Below are 20,942 nucleotides of genomic sequence, written 5' to 3' on the forward strand. Positions count from 1 at the left end.
AAAAAAAAAACTTTGTAAATTCAAAATTCCTTTGTAAAGAGTGTAAGACTTGATATCCAAAAAGGTGATGGAGGGTATAATTTGGAAGTTTAGAGTATCACCCAAAAATATATAGATGATACTAAATGCTAAATATATAAAGACATTTAAGGGAAGTTCAAAGTTGTAATGGTTAAATGGCCATTCCATTCTTTTTTTTTTAAGGTTTTATTTATTTATTTGAGAGAGAGACAGACAGAGTGACAGAGAGCTGGAGCAGGGAGGGGAAGGAGAAGCAGGTTCCCCACTGAGCTGGGAGCCCAACTCCGGGCTCAAGCCCAAGACCCTGGGATCATGACCCGAGCTGAAGGCAGATGCCCAACCTCCTGAGCCACCCAGGCACCCCTGGCCATTCCATTCTTGAGTACAAGTGATATATACAGCAGAAAATGTTTACCCTTATTTTTACAGAACTGATAAATTTTACCATTTTACCTTGCTTAGATAAAGGGTCTAAAATTTATTGAGTCAGCAGAGACACTAATTTGCTATTTGTCTAGAGATCTTTCAGAGGCCAAAGAAAAGTCCAGTTTCTTTTTTCTTTTTATTCTTTGATTTGGAAATTATAATTCTGTTTTCCTCAAAATATTTATGAAATCACTATCATATTAAGGAGGTTTCTAATACAAACAGTTCCAGCACATTGAATCTTATAAATGAATGATGTCTACTGATAGATTTCATCCTTTGTATGTTACTAGAATTTTCTTAATTTTCAATTAATTAATTCAACTAATTACTAAATGAATTATGTCTATTGCTAGATTTCATCCTTTGTATGTTACTAGAATTTTATTAATTTTCAATTAAAGACACACACTTAAAACTTACTACAATGTATTTGAACCCATGCATAATTTTAATAATTAAAAAAAATAACAAACATCAAGAAAGGATATGACAGTTTCCCTTCTCACTTTCCCCTTGTCTCACAGTTATTTTGATTTAGTCTGTAGTCATGAGAGCTTCATGAAAAATTTACTGTATTGTGAGTAAAGCTGGAGCTTCACTTAGTGTCCTACAGTTCAACACTCTCTGGTTTATTGAAAGCTTGGTATGAACAGGATTCTACCTGAGAATACCTAGTTCCTACCACCATGCTATTCTTTGTTTATCAAAAAATATGATCATAAACCTGAGCTTTTATGGTTCATTCCTCAGAATTATAATCAGAGTCAGTTCTTCCCAAGCATCAGACTAGGAATCAGTCCTGGTCATGGCCAAGTGAAAAACAAAAGGACAAGGCAATGAGTTTTCATGAAGCTGTTTTTTCCCCAAATTAAAGAAATCTCCTTTATGTAAAGGTGGTATTTCTCCTATTATTTGGCATATACCATTCTTTCATTATAATTATAATGATAATCATTTTATAATTATAATAGATTTTTAAAAATTTTGTACTTGGCTACCTAAAATATCACTGCTTCTTTCACTAAACCTTAAATATATATATATAAAGTATAACAAACCTGTGTGTGTTCTATAATTCATAAGTCATGGTCAATTCTATTTTGTCTGACTATATCACTGCTCATCCACTTTTCTTTTTCTTTCTTTCTTTCCTTCTTTCTTTTTATTTAGCAAATCCATCTTACATTTTCATCCATAAATATTTCAGCATTTAATTGTAGAAAATAAGGATGAATTCCTTAAATGTATCTTGAAATTTTAGTGATTGTAAAACCCCAAATAGAATTGAAACAGGTTCCAGAGAAGGTATTTAATTCCCTCCAATACTGGTGAAAAAATGGATCTCAGAAAAGGGAAACACATTTACACTATTAATTGGTGGAACTAGTATTTCAACTTTGAAATTTTGATTCTAAGAGCAATGATTATTCATAATAATACATAAAGGAAAATATAGAGGACTCCTACTTCCTATCATATACAAAAATTAATTTGAAATGGAACAGAGACCTAAATGTAAACGCTCAAACTACAGAAGTCTTAGAAAACATAGATGTAAATCTTCATGACCTTGGAATAGCCAATAATTTCTTAGATATGACACCAAAAGTACCAAAATATAAATAAATGAAATGAACTTCATTAAAATTAAAAACTTTGGTGCATCAAAGGACATTATCAAGTAAGTGAAAAGGTGACCCACAGAATGGGAGAAAATATTTACAAATCATATATCTGATAAGGGTCTGGTATCCAGATATAATATATATAATTATAATATAATTATATATAATATATAAACAATGATTACAACTCAGCAATAAAAAGACAAATAACTTGATTAAAATGGGCAAAGAATTTGAACAGATATTTCTCTAAAGAAGATTTAGAAATGGCCAATAAACATGTAAAAAGTTATTAAACATTATTAGCCATCAAAGTAATGCAAATCAAAGCCACAGTGAGATACTACTTCATATCCATTAGGTGGTTATAATATAAAAGACAGATCATAAGCATTGGTTAGGATTGTAAAAAAAAAAAAAGGGATTTTCATGCATGTCTGGTGTGAATGTAAATGGTGTAGCCACTTTGAAAAACAGTGGCAAGTTCCTCATAATGTTAAATATAGAGTTATCATATAAAACATCAATTCCACTCTGAGGTATATACCCTAGACAAAAGAAAGCATATGTTCACAAAAAAACAAACAACTTGTACAGGAATATTCATAGCAGGACTATTCGTAGTAACCAAAAAATGGGAAGCCAAATGCTCATCAACTGATGAGTGGATGAACAAAATGCGAACTATTAGTACAGTGAGATATTATTCAACCATACAAAGGAATGAAGTACTGATTTATACTATACTACAACATGGGTGAATCTTGAAAAACATTACGCTAAGTGAAAGAAGATGGACACAAAAGGCCAAATATTATATGATTTCAATTATGAAATGTCCAGAATAGGCAAAGATATATATATATATATATATATATATATATATATATATATATATACACACACACACACACAAAATAGATTAGTGGTTACCAGGGGCTATGGGGAAAAGGGAATGGGAATGACTGCTAATGAGTATGGAGTTTCTTTTTGAGGTGATAAAGAATGTTCTGGAATTGGATAGTGGTAATAGTTGCACAGCTTTGTGAATGCACTAGAAACCAATGCACTGTACATGTTAAAATTGTCAATTTTATGGGATGTGAGTTGTTTCAAATAGATAGAGGTGAGCATGCTTCCATCCCCCAGAGTTATGGCTATCTTCATTTTAGTTATTTTCTTCCTTTGTTTACCTTTTTACTACCCTTTCCTAAAGGAAGATTCTGTAGTGGTAAACTGAAGTTTTAGATGAACAACATGTTAAAGAGCAGAATTATTTTTGCTTTTTAATTTTTAAAACAATCTTTTCAGTTTAGAGTAATTTTAGATTTACAGAAAAGTTGCAAAGATGATACAAAGAAGTCATATATATCCTTCACCCACTTTGCCCTAAGGTCAGCATCTTATACAACTGCAGGACCAAGACCAAAAACTAAGAAAGTAACATTATTACATTACTATTAAATGAACTCCAACTTTATTCAGATTTTACCAGTCTTTCCACTAATGTCCTTTTTCTGTACCAGGATCCTGTCCAGGACACCACTTTGCATTTAGTCGTCACATCTGTTTAGCCTCCTCTGATCTGTGACTGACTCATTCTTTTTCTTTCTTCCTTTTTTTTTTTGACCTGACAATATTGAAGAGAATTGTTCAGGTATTTTACAAAATGTTCCTCAGTTTAGGTTTGTCTGATGTTTTTTCTCAAGATTAGTTTGGGCTTATGGGTTTTGGAGAGAAATATTACAAATAGACCTCTCTCATTATATCAGATGAAGGAAGTTCATGGTATCAACATGACTTAGCACTGGAGATATTAAGCTTAATTACTTGCTTAAATAATGTTTACCAGGTTTCTCCACTGTAAGTTTATGATTTTTCCTTTTCATACTGTATTCTTGGGAAGTGAGTCATAAATCCAGCTCATATGCAGAGCAGGGTGTGGGGAGATTAAACCCTACCTTATAGAAGGGTGTCTTAGTCTGTTCAGGCAGCTATAACAGAATACCATAGACTGGGTGGCTTATAAACAACAGAAATTTATTTCTCACAGTTCTGTAGGTTGACAAGTCCAAGATCAAGATGCCAGCAGTTTAGGTGTCTAGTGAGAGCTCACTTCCTATTTCATAGACAGCTATTTTCATGTTGTATCCTCACATGGTGGAGAGCAGGGAGAGCTCTCTCAATATCTCTTTTCTCTTTTATAAGGACACTATCCCATTCATGAGGGTGACACCTGATAACCCACTCATGGCCCATCTCCTGATACCATCCCATTGGGAGCTAAGATTTCAACCTATGAGTTTTGGCAGGGACACAAATAAATATTCAGTCCATAACATGGGAAGTATCTACATAAATTACTTGTAACTTTTCTGTATGAAAGATTTGTCTCTTCTGTGTATTCAATCATTTATATCAATACGGACTCATGTATATTTATTTTATATTTGTGTTATAATCCAATTCTATGTTATTTATTTTGTTCAAATTGCCCCATCTTTGGCCATTGGAGCTCTTTCAGGTAGGTTCCTTTGTTTCTCTGACATGCTCCATCCTTTTTAAAAATAAAATGTTTTTTCATTGAGCACTTTCTAACTTTCTGACACTACAAAATGCTCCAGGCCCATCTTGTATACCCCCTTTGTATGCCAGACTTAGAACCAGTCCCATTTTTTTTTTTTTTTTGTTGGAGAATGGTATTAGAAACCAAGATCTAGGTGTTGGGTGTAAAAGCAGTAATGTTTGTATATTAGAAAAATGTCACCTTAAGGCAAAGCAAGGGATCATCTGTCCAGTGGAAGAAAGAAGAGTAAGAACTAAGAATGAAGGGAATGGGTTGGATGATAGCTAAGGTTTGAATGATGTGTTAAAGCTGGAGATAAATCATGATGCCCACCTGGTTACCCACGTGAAACGCTGTACATTAACACGAATGGCAACTCTACCCAGGCATTTTAAATTGATGACGAGTCTATGAGGTAAATATATAACAAGCTGCCTTTGAAATTGAGTGGAATATGCAATTCTAGAAGAAAAATTCCTAGCCGACCTCTAAGACCCAACTTCATTTGGATTCTCAAAACCAAGTACTGCTTGATATTGTTCTGTTTGCACTGTTTTCTCTTTTTTTATGAGGTAAACTCATATAGTCACTTAAAATATAAATGGTATAATAATGAAAATGATAACTGGAGAGTGCAGTTGTTTGGGATTCTGAAGCTTCTGTTTGTGTTTTTTTATTATGACTTTTTATTTTGTCCCAGGCAGAGAAAGACTGGATACCAGACAAGCAAATAGCTGTGGTGGAGAGATTGGAAGGAAAAAACAGTGTAAAAGTCATGGTAGAGCAGGCAGAGAAAGCTTTGAAATTCTGTTCTCTCTAAACCTGAAGTGTAGAGGCTGGTTATGTGGGAGATTGTAAAGGGAAATCTGCTTAATAGGAGAGCAACGAGGTGGACAATCTTTGCTGTACTTATACTAACATATGTGCACCTCACAAAATACATTTTGAAAATGCTGGCAGACACATTTTTTTTTTTTTTGTAATAGAAGCTGGAGAGTGCAGTTTTTTTTTTGTTTTTTGTTTTTTGTTTTTAGCGGCTGAAGATTCTGAATTGTACTATAGATTAGCTAGAAGTTACAATAAGAACTTCCTGAGTCAGCTAAATAGTGAAATGAAGTTTCCTGAAGTTGGTTTAGTACTGGTGGGTAGCATAATAACTCAGGAACCATTGATTCAATTCATTTAGGGGATAGAACAAATGTTTTGATTTCCCCTCCTTATTTGCCCAGGGTACCTGAGGGGGCTGCTATAATTAACAATACATTGTTGTACTTGTAGAGTCCTTTTTATCTCAGAACCCTATGATTCTGGAGGAAATAGATCTTACTAGTTTGCCTTAAACCAAAGGAAATGGGATCTCATTTGATCTATAAAACTGGATTTTCCTACTTACCTCTGTCTGGAGGCAGCATGGCTATATCACACTAGGCTAGGGCTGAGGATTTATCCTATCTCTACTATTGACTTGCTGCATGGCTGTCTGCTCATCATGCTTGCTATGGGCCACATTGTGCTCCCTCCACAAATTCATATGTTGATGTCCTAGCCCCTAGTGCTTCTGATTGCAACTGTATTTGGAGATGGGATCTTTAAACAAATAATTAAATTAAAATGATGTCATTAGGATAGGCCCTAATCCAATATGACGGCTGTCCTTATACAAAGAGGAAATTTGGACACAGACATGTACAGAGGGAAGATACTGGGAAAATACACAGGAAGATAGCTGTCTATAAGCAGAGAGGCCTGGGACAGATCTTTCTCTCACATCCTCCAAAGGAACCAACGCTGCTACACTTTAATATCAGATTGCGAGCCTCCAGAACTGTGAGAAAATAAATTCCTATCGTTTAAGCCAGTCTGTGATGCTTTGTTAAAGTATCCCTAACAAACCAATGTAGTGCTATATGGAAATATCACAGAAACCTTTTGGGGGAAAGAGAAAACTAGTATTTGTTGATAGTCACTATATAAACAAATAGGAATAAATTAAGATCTCCCTTAATCATCACACTTACCCTTTAGATGGGCATTAACTTCATTATATTGGTGAAGTAATGGGCCCTGGGAGAGAGATAGGGTAATTTGTGTAAAACCAAAGAGCTGCTGGTGGAATATATTTAAATTCATATCTCTTCTACTTCTAGTCCTTGCCCTTTTTACTCTGTGTCATTGAGAAATAAACTACAACAGGTAACCCAAGCCCAACCCTTGGTGTACTTCTACAATGATTTCAATAAAAGATATACTTGCTTACTTAGGAGTTAAGCCCAAGGAAGCTTTAAACTGGAAATAATCCAAACCTCTTGATGAAAGGAGCCCCCAGGATGACAAACAACCTTCTTAATAATCCATGAGTTATTTTGGTCTCCCACTAGATGGTGCTAGAGCCTATTTCTATGTCATGAGGCATTTGGTCTGGGGCTCTCACTCAATCCAGTACTACTTTTGGTGCTTCGGCCATAACCTATTTTGGTTTAACATTTCTTTCCTGTTGTAGTTCATGTTTCTCTACTTATAATTGATAAGGAGTCCTTAAAAGTGCCAAAGTGAAGAGTTGTCCACCATATTGGCATGGCAGGAAATACACACCACAATCGTGGTATGAGTAATACTATATCCAATGAGCATAAGACACTTTTTATTTATGGAAAGGTCTTCAATACACTAATCGTGGTTGAATGCATAGAAAACAAAAGACTTAAACTTCTTCTGTCTCTAGTGATTGATTCACTCTGGGGAGAGGCATACAGCTCCTCACTGCCCTAGTTTTTCTACTTATAAAATAGAAATAAAATATGGGACACTTACTTCAAAGGGCACTCAGGAGATGAATGAGGTAGTGTCTCAAAATACTCTGTGGTTGTTAGAGAAATAGAGTTGTATCCTCTTTGCAAATAGGGCAAAGAATGATGAAGCCTACAACTTGTCTTTGACCTATCAATGCTTATTTGAATCTTTTGACCCCACTCGGTCACAGATTATCCCCAAGTACTTTTGCTGCTCTTTTTCTCAGTAAGATAAAAGGGCATCCACATGATGGAAACTACCATTTGGGGAATGGATTAATAGGTGCCTTTCAGCTTCTCAATGGAGGAATTCATTCTGCCCTCCAGAAGTCATTTCATCTCTATTTTTCTCCAAGCTCAAATGCTTTGGTAAGGGTAACATTTGGGATAAGGTTTCTGGATGCTCTCTTCACTATTAGCCAGCAGGGAAGATTTCCACTATACTTTGTTTTTAACCTGTTTCCCAGATGTGTTAGATGCATTGGAAGGTACATTGGGAATGAAAGATGATGGCTATTTTTATGGCTAAATCAGATTTTATAGGCTTGAAACATGCTATAGACTGAATTGTATAGATTCATACATTGATGCCCTAACCACACCCCCCTCAGCTGTGTTTGAAGATAGGGCCTATAAGGAGATAATGAAGGTTAAATGAGGTAATGAGGTGGGGCCCTGATAGGATAGGATTAGTGTCCTTAAAGAAGAGTCGTCAAAGAGTTACTGCTCACTCTTCCTGCTCACCTCCAACCCATAATAAAATACACCAGACCAGGTGGCTTAAACAATAGACATTTATCTTCTCACAGTTCTGAAAGTTGTAAGTCAGGGTGCCAGCACACTTGGGTTTTAGTGAGAGCTTTCTTCCTGGCTTATAATCGGCCACCATCTTGTTATGCACTAGCATATTATGGCAGCCCAAGCTGACTAAGATGAAATACTTACCTCTTAGCTCTAAGAAAGAGGTTAGCACACTGTGGCTGTAAAGAGCCACATAGTAAATATTTTAGGCTTTGCAGGTCATAGAGTCTTTTGCAACCACTCAGCTCTGCCATTGTAGCACAGAAGCAGCTATAAGCAGTATGTAAAAAAGCAAATGAGGCTGTGGTGTCATAAAACTTTATTTATAAAAATAGACAATGGGCCAATTTGGTCACAGGCTGTAGTTTGCTGGCCCTTGTGCAAGAAAACACCAAACAAACAAAAACACAAACAACCAAAGCAGATATATTCAGTGTTTTTCCTCAAAGGCAGGTTTTCATTCTTACTAAACAAAGACAAAATGATAATTGTCTCTTCCACTTTTTAAAAGTTCCAATGTATGAATCTCCTTGGTAATAATAACAGAGTTACTTTTAGGCAAGAGGCACATGATGCTAATGCTTCTATGGCTAAACCATACAAATTCTGAATCTCCCAATTTTTTATTTCTCCTACTCCAGTGAAATTCATCTCTCTAATGTCTTATGTTTTCCTGTGTGAAACATTCAGATGGGAGATAATTTATGGCTACAAATATAAGTAGCCTCTCTTTGTGATACTTGCCATGCTTGTTGACGAGCCCTTTTGGGTCTTTATACATGCCAGTTCTGACAGTCACCTCCCTGCCACCCCCCCCCCCCCCACTTCCTCCCAGTGCTGTCCAGCACTTAGCTAGGTTTCACCTTTTCCTGTGCATGGGCTACAATTGTTTAAAAGTGCCTCACTGGCCTCCATGACTTTACCATGACTGCCAAAGTTTTCTACTTCATGGTTTAGCTGTAACCACAACCACCATTCTCAGGATGCTTATTTTGTCCCAGGCACTAGGGCAACTATTTTCCAAATATAATCTCATTTAATTATTCTAATATTCCTATAAGACAGGTATTATTATGTCCATTTGGTAGATGAGGACCATGAGGTACAGAGTAGTTAAGTAAAAAGCCCATAAGTGAATAATTGGCAAGTGAGCAGCAGAACTTGGTTTGGAACCCAAGAGTGTCCGAATCCAGAATGTGAATTTTTATTCACTATCCCCTGATAGCTCTCTATGCATACACTTTGAAAATGCTCTTTCTCTTTTCTTCTACCCTCGTAATACCAAAAAAATACAATCTCTATGTAATTAACAACCCTCCAAAAAAGCTGTGAGTACTGGAGATAGAATATATTATACATCATCTTAACAAAGACAATCTGAGTATTCTTTTGTGAATTCTACAATTTAATTTCTTGTAAAGGATGGATTTTTTAGATCCATGCATGCACCATTTTAGTGCATTGTTCTCCACTGAGTTAAATATGGGTTAGTCAACTCTGCGTCAATATGCTTTTGTCTATGTGTTTTATTAAGACTATCAAGTTATAGAAAATAGGGATGATATAGGGATGATTTAACTTTTCTTATCTGTAAGGGAACATACTACCATCTGGAAAAATGGAAAGACTGTGGACTTATGTGTTAGACAGAAGTTGTGTTAGCCTTTTATTTGCTTCACAAGTTATATAACCTCTTGAAACTTTAATATTTTTGTCTATTAAGTAAATTAATAATACCTCCCTACCAGGGTGATTGAGGTTAGAACTAACATTTGCAAAGCATATAGTCTGGTGCTTGGCACATAATAGTCTCTTAATAAATGTTAAACTGCCAATGGCATTGATCAGATGACAAGTATCCTCAGAAATGATGTAGGTTGATCAGCTGAATGATAGATTATTATTGTATTTCATGAGACATGAGTTAGGGCAATATGTATTTTTGAGATCGAATGTTGTGTGTTTAGGAAAAATGTGATTTTTCTCATTTGGAATAAAGATGACATTCTGGAAGTCCTTGATATGACAGTGAGCTCTTTCAGAACAGTTTGCTGTTAAAGGGAAAAAGTGAGACACATGGCTTAGATTTATCTTTGAAATACACAATTTAACTTTTAAATGAAGGGGGAAAATGCTTGGGGCAAAATGTGTTTTTGTTTTTTTTATAGACTAAACACCATGAACTTCTACCATTCTTTCCCATATGCACTTAGTATATACTTGGGTTAACAGATCAGGGCAGGATTGCATAAATGAACTGAGCCCTTATTTCATTGCATTTATTATTTAAGCCATCACGTTGGGTCAGCAGCTGTTGAGTGCCAGGAGTTGCTGACCTCCAGGCAGTCCTCTGAGACAAGATGAAGAAGATACATCCCTGACTTTCTTACCCAAACTGCTCTTTATGTATCAACCAACCAGCAGCAATTAAATTTAATTATTGCTCCTTATCTGCTTTGTGGATTATTAGAGGAAAAACAAAAATATGAGTCAGTTTCCTCTCTTCTCTCTCATTTCTACTGACTTTATCTGCCATTAATTAGTGTTTGTCTTAGAGTACTAAGACATTTTGACCTTATTTGAACTACACGATTAAGGAAGCAAATCTAGGGAAAAAAAAAAACCAATCCTAGACTTCATTGTTAAGACAGATATATATGATTTAGGGTCTGTCAGATATTTAGGGGACTCTTATACCTGTAGAGTACATAAATATTTCTCCATCTGGGTGTCAGGTGGTGGTGACTGGAGAACAGAGTTATGAGCTGACTGCCATACAATGAAGGGTTATGAGTGTTGGGAAAGAGAAAGTCAATCAGGCTATCTGGCCCCTGGGATAGGGTTGTCAGATTTAGCAAAAAACAAATAAGCAAAAATACGGGATACCCAGTTAACACTGAATATCAAATAAACACGAATAACTTTTTAGTGTATTCCAAATATTGAATGGTGCATATCTATACTAAATGAAAATATTGTTTATTAGAAATTCACATTTGTTATTGTTTATAATTCCAGTATAGTTAACATAGGAAATTCTCATTTAACTGAGCATTCTCAATTTTATTAAATTAATTAATTAATTCTTTTGTGGGGGGGCATCCTCAATTTTATCTAGCAGCCCTACCACAGGAGTTTGACAAAGGCAGATGAAGAGGCAGAGCCATGGGTCCAAGACAGGCAAATTGAGGGGCAAGCAGAAACACACACAATGAATTGGGACAAGGGGATCTTGAAAATGGGGAGAAACCTGTTTCAGGGTAGTGAAGCTGTTAGATCTCCTGGTTTTAACAGGAATTTTGGTTTTCTAGAGTGTGTCCTCAGATCTTACTGACATGCACAGCTAGGCAAGTAAACTAATCTCTGTAAGCTCTAGGATCCTTGTATCTAAAATGGAGAGGTGTTGAACTGGGTCCCTCATTCTTAAAATTGTTACTGGCTGAGTACCTAAAATTCATCAGAATCCTGCTTCTTGTGTCTTCCATCTTTCCCTCTCTTCTTCTTTCTCATTGGTACCCAAGCTTCTTTTAGTCTATCAAATTACCTAAATAAATAACTAAGTGTCTTTAATTTCATATCCTCTGTTCCTCCCACTGGTAACGTATCTCTTTCCTTCTTTTCAGCCAAACATCTTGAAAGAATAATCCCCACTGGTTGTATCTTTGTTCTCTTTGTCCTCTCTACTTCCCAGTATCCCATGATCTGGTTAAGATCACTAACAATTTTATGAAATCAAATGGATGCTTTTCAGGATTTTTCATCCATGACTTTTCTGTGGCATCTGGCATGGCTGGTGCACCCTTTCTCATCTACGCACTCTATATGCTCACTTCCTTTGGCTTTGAAACAGCCTACCAGTGTTTGCAGACTCTTCCTCCTCTGCATGTTCTTTATATGTGTACATTTAGGAGGATTTTCTCCTGGTTCTCTACTCAGTTTGCAAATTGTCCTTTCACTGGCTTATGGATTGTCATGGCTTCAACTGGCATCCTTATGTTCATGAACTACAATTGTAAATCTCCAGCCAGATTTCTCTTCTGAGCTCCATACTGGTATTTCCAACTATGGGATACCTGGAGTTGATATCCTTTGGCCACCTCACTTTCAGTATGGCCTAAGCATCTGTTGCTCCTATACCAGCAGAGTATAAAAAGAATGCCATTTATTTTTTTTCTGACAACAAAGAAGATGGTAAAGGAAGCAAGATTTAATTCCTGTTTTGTTTTTATTTTTTTAAGATTTATTTATCCATTTTAGAGAGAGAGCGCACAAGTGGGAGGGGCAGAGGGAGAGGGAAAGAGAATCTTTAAGCAGACTCTGTGCTAAGCATAGCACCCGATGCGGGACTCAATCCCATTACCATGAAATCATGACCTGAGCCAAAACCAAGAATTGGACGCTCAACCAACTGAGCCACCCAGGTCCCCTTAACTCCTGTTTAAACTCCTATTACTCAGATAAATGTTTTCTGAGTGCAGTCGCCTTTTGCAATTATAATGACTTTTTTTTTTTTAAAGATTTTATTTATTTATTTGACAGATAGAGACACAGTGAGAGAGGGAACACAAGCAGGGGGAGTGGGAGAGGGAGAAGCAGTCTTCCCACTGAGCGGGGAGCCCGATGTGGGACTCGATCCCAGGACCCTGGGATAATGACCTGAGCTGAAGGCAGACACTTAACGACTGAGCCACCCAGGCGCCCCTATAATGACTTGTTTTTGAATGGTAAATATGCTGATTATGGCTGAAGTTATGGAGTATCCTCTTTGTCTGGCCATGTGCCTTTACAAGAGGTATTCCCAAAGTCTCTACTTGTTTATTGATTGTCCCAGAGATGTATCCTGTTGATAATATTCTACATTCTTTTTTGATTATACAGAATTTTGTACATGCTTATTAATTTTATCATATACCAAGTCATTGCTGTGGTTACTATGTTATCAATGTTTAGCATAGTTTGGGCTCATGAGGCCGAGTATCCCAAGAGGCATTTGGTAATGGTACATTCTTCCCTCATACACTTTCTGCCAGCTAAACAAGGACATTTATTAGAGACCTCAGTTAAAGCTACATGCACTGGAATGATTAGGTACATTTTGGGCATACATCAATTTACCAAGGGTTATGCATCTCAAGAATTATTCTGAACACATTTTATAAAGAAAAGTACATTTTATAGTGATTTACATTATAATTTGTACTACAGCAAATTAAAATCATTCTTTAATGTAAAAAACTACAATAACATATTTATTTTGAAAGAACAGCTTCTGAAAAATTATCCACAAGATATCAGAAATAAGTGAAATGGCCTTGTTGGATCATCTTAATTTCACAAAATTTTAAGATAAGAAGTTACACTAGAAATAAACAACAAAATAATATCTTAATTTCCACAGTTTTGTTTGTATTGTTTTATTTTTGAAAGGAAAAGATTTTCTTAGGGCGGAATGAAGGTCATAAAAAGGGATTGTCTTAGTCTGCTCAGGCTATAGTAACAAAATATCATAGACTGGGTGGCTTAAACAAAAGACATTTATTTCTCACAGTTCTGAGGGCTGAAAGTCTGAGATCAGGATGTCAGCGTGGTTGAGTTCTGGTGAGAATCCTCTTCCAAGCTTGTAGGTATCTGCCTCCTGCTGTATACTCATATGGCAGAGAGGGCAAGAACAAGCTCTCCGGTCTCTTCTTATAAGGGCACCAATCCCATCATGAGAACCCTACCCTCAAGACCTCATCTAAAACTGATTACCTCTCCAGAGCTCCATCTCCTAATACCATCTACATTGGGGGTTAGGACGTCAACATATGAATTTTAGATGGACATAATTCAGGCTGTAAGGAAAATATTCTCTGTGTCTATAAATTGGTAGCAAATTTTTCTGTTTTGAGATAAAGAGTGTATAGCTGAATACATTTTAGAATAAACAAACTGAGAATCACGTCTTAATAGATTATTATTCTGTTTGTCGCAAGAAATCTATGGCACTGAATAAGTTGGTGCCAATAAGTTTTATTGTATTCTTTAGACTACTCTATACCTGGAAGAAAAAAAGTCTATAACCCCTGATAAAGGCTACCTTATCTAGTATTTTGAGTTGAACTTGTGTCATTTCTCTATATACACTTACCTGGACACAGAATAAAATTGAGAAAGGGTCAGGTAAAGAATTCAGTAGACTGAAATGAATCCAGTCTGGCTTTTCATTCTTTTAAAATCTTGCTGGTGTCGGTATTTTCTGTGGAGTTTAACCACTTCAATGGAGTTTAGAATTATGGCACTAAGGAAAAAGAACTAATTTTCATGAAGATAGGATTACTTTGATTTTTAGTGAAAACTTACATCCACACAGAGACAAGACATGTGCATGGATATTCATAGCAACATTATTCATCATAGCCCCAAACTGGAAATAATCCAAATGACCATCAGTTGGTGAATGGACAAACATACAGTAGGATACTAGAAGGAATATAGAAGGAGCGTATTACTGATATAAGCTAAAATGTAATTGAACCTTAAAAACATTTTGCTTAGTGAAAAAATCCCAATTCATAAGACTATGTATTCTATAATTTCATGTATATAAAAAACACCGAGACGAAACAAATTTGTCGAGACACAAAGCAGTTCAGTGGTTGTTGGGGGCTGGGATGGAATAAAGACTAACTGCAAACAAGGGCACAAGGGAACTTTTGGAGGTGATAGAAATGTTCTAAAACTCTATTGTGTTGGGGGCACAACTCTATAAATCTTCCAAAAAGCATTGAATTATATACCTACAATGGGTGAATTTATGCTATATCAATTACACTTCAATAAAGCTGTTGAAAAAAAACTAACTGCTCCTAAAGCTTCCTATTCTTCCTGTAAATCTGTTGAAAACTCGTATCTTTGGGAATTGTCTTTGCTCTGGTCCAGCCTACAGTTCTCTTCTTTTAGATTATACTGATCTTAACACCATGATCTTTTCACAAATCCTTTGGAGTCCATTCAGAAGCATTATTAGTCAATTGGACACTTAGTTTCCTTGGAAAGAGGTGAGGAGGGAGATGGGGCTACCCTGACCACAGAAATTATCTGTGACTTTCAGGCACAAGCTGCTTAGTATAGAGTGACAGGAATTGTAAACACATTAATTGGGAGGCACTGGATGAGGACCTCTGTCTTTTCTGGCACTGTCAGCCAAAGTGTTGTGGCCTTGGCAAATAAATCTAATAGCTGCACTTGATTCCCATTATGAGCCACAGGGGTGCAGTTCCTGACATCTCGAAATTCTTGAATAATGTCTGTCAGCGCTTTGCTATCAATGTACTGCACATTGAGCATGTTCTCGCTTGAGGAACACTCTGCTCATCTCTACATCAGAATCTTTGGAGAAAATGCAGAGCACTATTGAAAAGCAGATAATAAACAGTAATGGAGCAAGGACGGGGTTGTGTGAGTGCTGTTAGTCACACTAAATGCATCTGATATTCTCCCCGTAATCTCTCACCATTACTCTTTTGTGCAGAGAGCAAATGATGTTTATAAACTTGTCTGGATAGCCAGTCTTTCACGAGGTTTTCCACATGCTAATTCAGTTAATAGAATCAAATGCCTAAGTTTAGTTCACAAAGAGAACATAAAATCAAAATGTAATTCTTGCCGCTTGTTCTGAAGTCATGTAAAAGAAGGAAAATAATGTTTAATTTTCTACGATGACATAAAAGCCCTGTTAATTGGATCATTGTGAACGGTACATGTTGAGGCACTGAGTTATTCTTTGATTTGAGACCTAATAAAAACAGAAGGAACACTGTCACGCAGGAGATCCCATGAAAACATTGCTGTAAGGGGATGGAACTGTGCTCTTCGTAAATAAATGTCTTACATGATATTTCACGTGGGTACTGCTTTCATGGGGTGCGATTAGACTGTAGTACCTTGAAATCTGTAGAAGGCCAAGTCATTCCATAGTGTAAACCTTTAGACAAATAGAATCACAACATTAGGAGTTGTAAAAGTGAAAAATGAAGGCCCCAACTTAAGGAAATTTAATTTGATATCAGAGATAAAATACGTTCACTTTTTAAAACTAAATCATCAAAACAGGAGGGATAAAATAAAATAGTCCATGCTTTCTGAGAGAGTTGAATGTTGGTTGGAAGAGTTAGGGAACAAATTCAGGAGGAGGTAGACAGACTCTGTAGGTCTGTCTTAAATGGGGTAAAACCTGGCCAGCTAGGGAAGAAAATGAGGGTTCGGACTGGGGGAAACATTCCAGGATGTATTGACCATGGAGGTGCAAATGCTAAAGTATGCTTTGTGAACAGTGAGGAGAATGATCTGGCTGTAGCAGAAAATATATTTTGGGGAGTCGTGGGAGATAAAGTTGGAAAGGGTCTTAAACTTTGTGGATTGTCTTGAATACTAGAATGACAGGTTTAGATATTATTACCTAGGTAGTAGTGAACCAAGGATGGTTTTGAACAGAGATGGGACCTTATGCAGATAATATTCTAAAAATAATGTACCACCTTTATAGAGAAGGGATTAGAAGAGAAAGACCCTGAATTCTGAAAGGTTCATTAGAAAAATGAACTGTAAAACAGACATGGAATAAAAGTAGATAAGTGTGGAGTGGAAACTAAAAAATGTCCTCTCTTTGCTTTTCTTCCAATATTCAAGTTAACCCCACAATTACACACCTGGATTAATAGGAGAGTGACTGTAGCTTTCACAGAAAACATTAATCAAGATGGAGAGCTAGTGGAAAGGAAGATGATGAGTTTGAAGCAATGAATGTTGAATGCAGTGTGTTGAGCATATATGTAAGGAGGTCATTGGCAGGCAGCTCCAAAGGCACCTACAGTGACTGCTTTGTGTGCTGTTGAACTGTTTGCTGTATACCAGATGCCTGTGGCAAGACCTGTATAGAGTCAGTGTCCTATACATATTAGGTGAATGACTTGAAGAAGTAAATGTATAATGTGATTTGATTAAACGTCAAGAACACAGATTTGGAATTCCTCTGCACAGAGATCCTAGTTCACATTGTGAGAAATGATAAGGTTTTTGAGTGAGTGTCAGGAGGAAAAGAAGGAAGGGAGATGGGAAGGAGGGAAGGAGGGAGGAGGGAAGGAGGGAGGAAGGGAGGAAAGGAGGTAGAAGAGAGGGAGGGTAGGAGGGAAGATAGGGGAAGAAGAAAGAAAATGACCAAGAGCCAAGTCTTGGGACAGTCTTCTAGTGGGCAAGTGTAACAAGACTGGGACCCCACAAAAGGAATTGTACAGATCAGAAAGAGAGTAGCTTCAATGTATAAAGTTTCTGCAATTTCAAATCCGTGAGCAAAAACAGCACTTTAGTGGTAGTTTTAGAAGAAAAAACTATGCTTAATCCTACACTCATTTTTTTAAAAGTTGATTATGTGAGACTTGAATATGCTTGATTGCTATAAAAATTTCTCTGGTAAGCTATGTGGAAAACAAAGGCATAATAGTGTGCTTCAGTATCAAATGTGTTGTACCATTATTTTTCTTGTTTGCTGAAAGTGGAGAAAATGTGTGTCACACGTGTAATTTGATGAACATTGAACAGTAACAAGCAAAGCCTGTTTACTTGCTCTGGGGTGATATTTTACTCCACTTATGATTGTACAAAATTTAACTTTGGAAGCTGAATTAAGCATACTTTAAAAAATCTCCATCAAGTGAGTTGTGTCTAGTCCAATCCTAGAACACATTTCTTGTGAGTTTCCAGAAGGGATTTTTAGCCACAGCGTCAAGAAAATACCATCCATATTTTTCTTACAGTAGGAGTAGATGAGACTCAATTTTTTCCTCCTTAAAATAATTTTTAAGACATTGTCCTTGAAATCTTCACCCACTTGAGACAATAATTAGATTTTTTTAGCATTAATATGCAGTACCCATAACTATTGGTTTGGGCTATAAAGGCTTAAAATTTGTTATAATGAGAAAGGTTGGAATTTTTCTCTTGAAATTTCAGATTCAGTATACTCTATGCTTAAAGTATATCTGCCAAACAGCCAAGATCCACTGACAGTTATAATTTTTTCAAGTTTGACACAGTTGGTCTTTTCTCTGGTGTTCCAAAAATAGGTCACTTGGTCTTTCAGCTCATAAATTTGCCAAGCATATTTCCTTTTGAGACTCAAAGGACCTCAACATGGAACACAAGTATTTTTTGATCCACATACATATCTTCACAAAGCAAAGGAAAAAAACCTGGTGTTTCATATACTGTTATTCTCATATTGATTATCTTGACAGTGGGATGAGTTCTTCTCTAAGAGAACTTGGCAGCATTTGGAAGTACATTGCTTGGGGACAAAAGGCACAGGGCATCTAAACTGATGATTTTTCTTTCTCTCTAATTTTTTTGCTAGCAATCTAGATGAGCAAACCCAATATTTCTAGACTAGGAAAAGTATATACTATAATCCTTCTCCTCCTTAATTCTACTCCTTTGTTTAGAAAAATCTGATAGAATCAGGAAGATAATAGATCTTTGTGGTACTTGCTAGGGTTTGAAAAAAGAGCATTTTTATTCGATAGAATCTTTAAATGTTCAGAATAAACTAATACTTGAATAGACTCTCCCAGTGATAGAACCATGCCAAGTGAACCAAAGAAAACAAAAGGTAAGGATTGATTTTTTTTGCCAAACTTGAGTTATGGTATTTTCTGCTGAGTTATCTGTTTGAAGACTGACTACAGAAATTACACAAAGAAACACCATAATGTTTTTTAATAAGGAATATTACTTCTTCCATTAAAAAAAAACACACCATAGTGTTTGTTTCATAAGAGTTTTGGAAACATTCAGAATACAAGGTTTAATACAAGTCACCAAAGAAGTTAAGGTTTTTACATTTTGCAATTAAAGGGGCTATTTCACATAAAATTTTTACAGTCTTTGAGGATTCTTGGTTATAGGTTTTAGTAATTGCCAACTTCAAGTGTGGGCCAAATTAATAGTTCAGGATTTTTTTTTTTTAGGACTTGTATCATTTTTATTAAAAAATTTTTATTCCAGTGCTGTTCAAGAAGGTCATTTTGTACCATTGCTCTGTATATCTAGGTTTGGACTATACTGAGAAATCTGGACATCATCTTTTTACAATGTTTGTGACTCTTGGTATCAGTCTTATAATATTTTGGAGTTTTCTTTTTGCTAACTTTGACAGTTATGCTACTCTTCCCCCAAAGCAAAAACGCCTCATTCCCCATCACTTAAAGAACTTATAAAAACAGGAGATGGCTGAACAGAGCCTGGTATTACTTTTACAGAGGTCTAGAATCTGAGTTGTGTGAGTGAAGAGGCTTTCTTATTCACCACTCAATCCCTTCAGCTAGAAGAGTTGATGAATCATTGCTCAGAAAATACCTGTTGAGTAAATTTCTTAAATGAATATTTGTTTAATGTCATCAGTGATGTCAAGGGTGGGCAATGGATGGTGGGGCTATTTGAGATATATGTGAGCTCCAATAAGCAGTATTTTAGGTAATTTTCCATGTATAGCTACTCATTTAGACCCATTTAAAGGTTCCTGGAGCCAGATTCAAATGATCTTATTTTATTTATTTATTTATTTTTGTTTTTATTTTTTTTAAGATTTTACTCATTGATTTATTTTAGAGAGAGAGCCTGAGGGGTGTGTGGGGGAGGGGAAGAATAGAGGGGGAGGGAGAGGAAGAAAGGGAGAGAATTTCCAGCAGACTCCCTGCTGAGTGAGGAACCCGAGGCAGGATTCCATCTCAGGATCCTGAGATCATGACCTGAACCAAACCAGGAGTCAGACACATAACTGACTGAGCCGCCCAGGCACCTCTGATTTTATTTTTAAATCTGTATTCTAGCTTGCTTAGTCAGAATGAACCATAGCTCATGGAAAAGGAAGACGCATCATCATAAATAGCTTTCATGACACCCACCACCCCCTTTTTGATATTACAGTAGATTCAAATATTTTAATTTTTAAAACATAAAACGTTATATTTCAATAAGGAATAAGCTTATCAATAAAAAATACATCATACATGGGGCGCCTGGGTGGCTCAGTTGGTTAAGCGACTGCCTTCGGCTCAGGTCATGATCCTGGAGTCCCGGGATCGAGTCCCACATCGGGCTCCCTGCTCGGCAGGGAATCTGCTTCTCCCTCTGACCCTCTTCCCTCTCATGCTCTCTGTCTCTCATTCTCTCTCTCAAATAAATAAATAAAATCTTAAAAAAATACATCACACATGAATTATATTAAACATAAGTAATTATTAAATGTTGCATTAAGTACAGTACTTATTATGAATGTATTCTCATGCTGTTTCTTGTACACCCAATGTTAGGAGTATTTGTTTTGATATTAATTTTATGTATTTCATATTATGAAAGCTACCTGTATTTTTAAAAAATTTTCCAGGTTTGTAGTTCTATTATTAAATATATTTCTTTGAAGAAAAGATTTCCTGATTTATCTACCAGATTTACATCTGAACTTCTAAGGGGACATATTGTTCTCTGCCTTCTCTTCCCCAGAATGCTGTTAAATGTAAGCAAAGAGAGAAGAGAATTTGGACTTGGTGTTTACCAGTATGCCAAATGCAATTGAGGTCAAGCAGAATGACGAGTACAAGTGAAGTCTTTGTGATTTGGCAAGAAGGTGATTGTTAGATATCCATGGAAAGAACAGTTTTATAGCTAAATGAGGAT

General features: G+C 36.2%; 1 long non-coding RNA gene across 1 annotated transcript in view; it reads right to left on the reverse strand.

Moving 5' to 3' along the window:
* Positions 1-15,975: 15,975 nt before the first annotated feature.
* The window catches only part of LOC113910441, a 126,882-nt gene continuing 121,915 nt past the window's right edge, over positions 15,976-20,942 (reverse strand). Inside the window, exon 4 of the long non-coding RNA XR_003516042.1 lies at positions 15,976-16,197. This is a non-coding gene — a long non-coding RNA (uncharacterized LOC113910441). The remainder of the gene's footprint in view (positions 16,198-20,942) is intronic.

Source organism: Zalophus californianus, chromosome 6, assembly GCF_009762305.2.
Source record: "Zalophus californianus isolate mZalCal1 chromosome 6, mZalCal1.pri.v2, whole genome shotgun sequence".
Classification (NCBI taxonomy): domain Eukaryota; kingdom Metazoa; phylum Chordata; class Mammalia; order Carnivora; family Otariidae; genus Zalophus; species Zalophus californianus.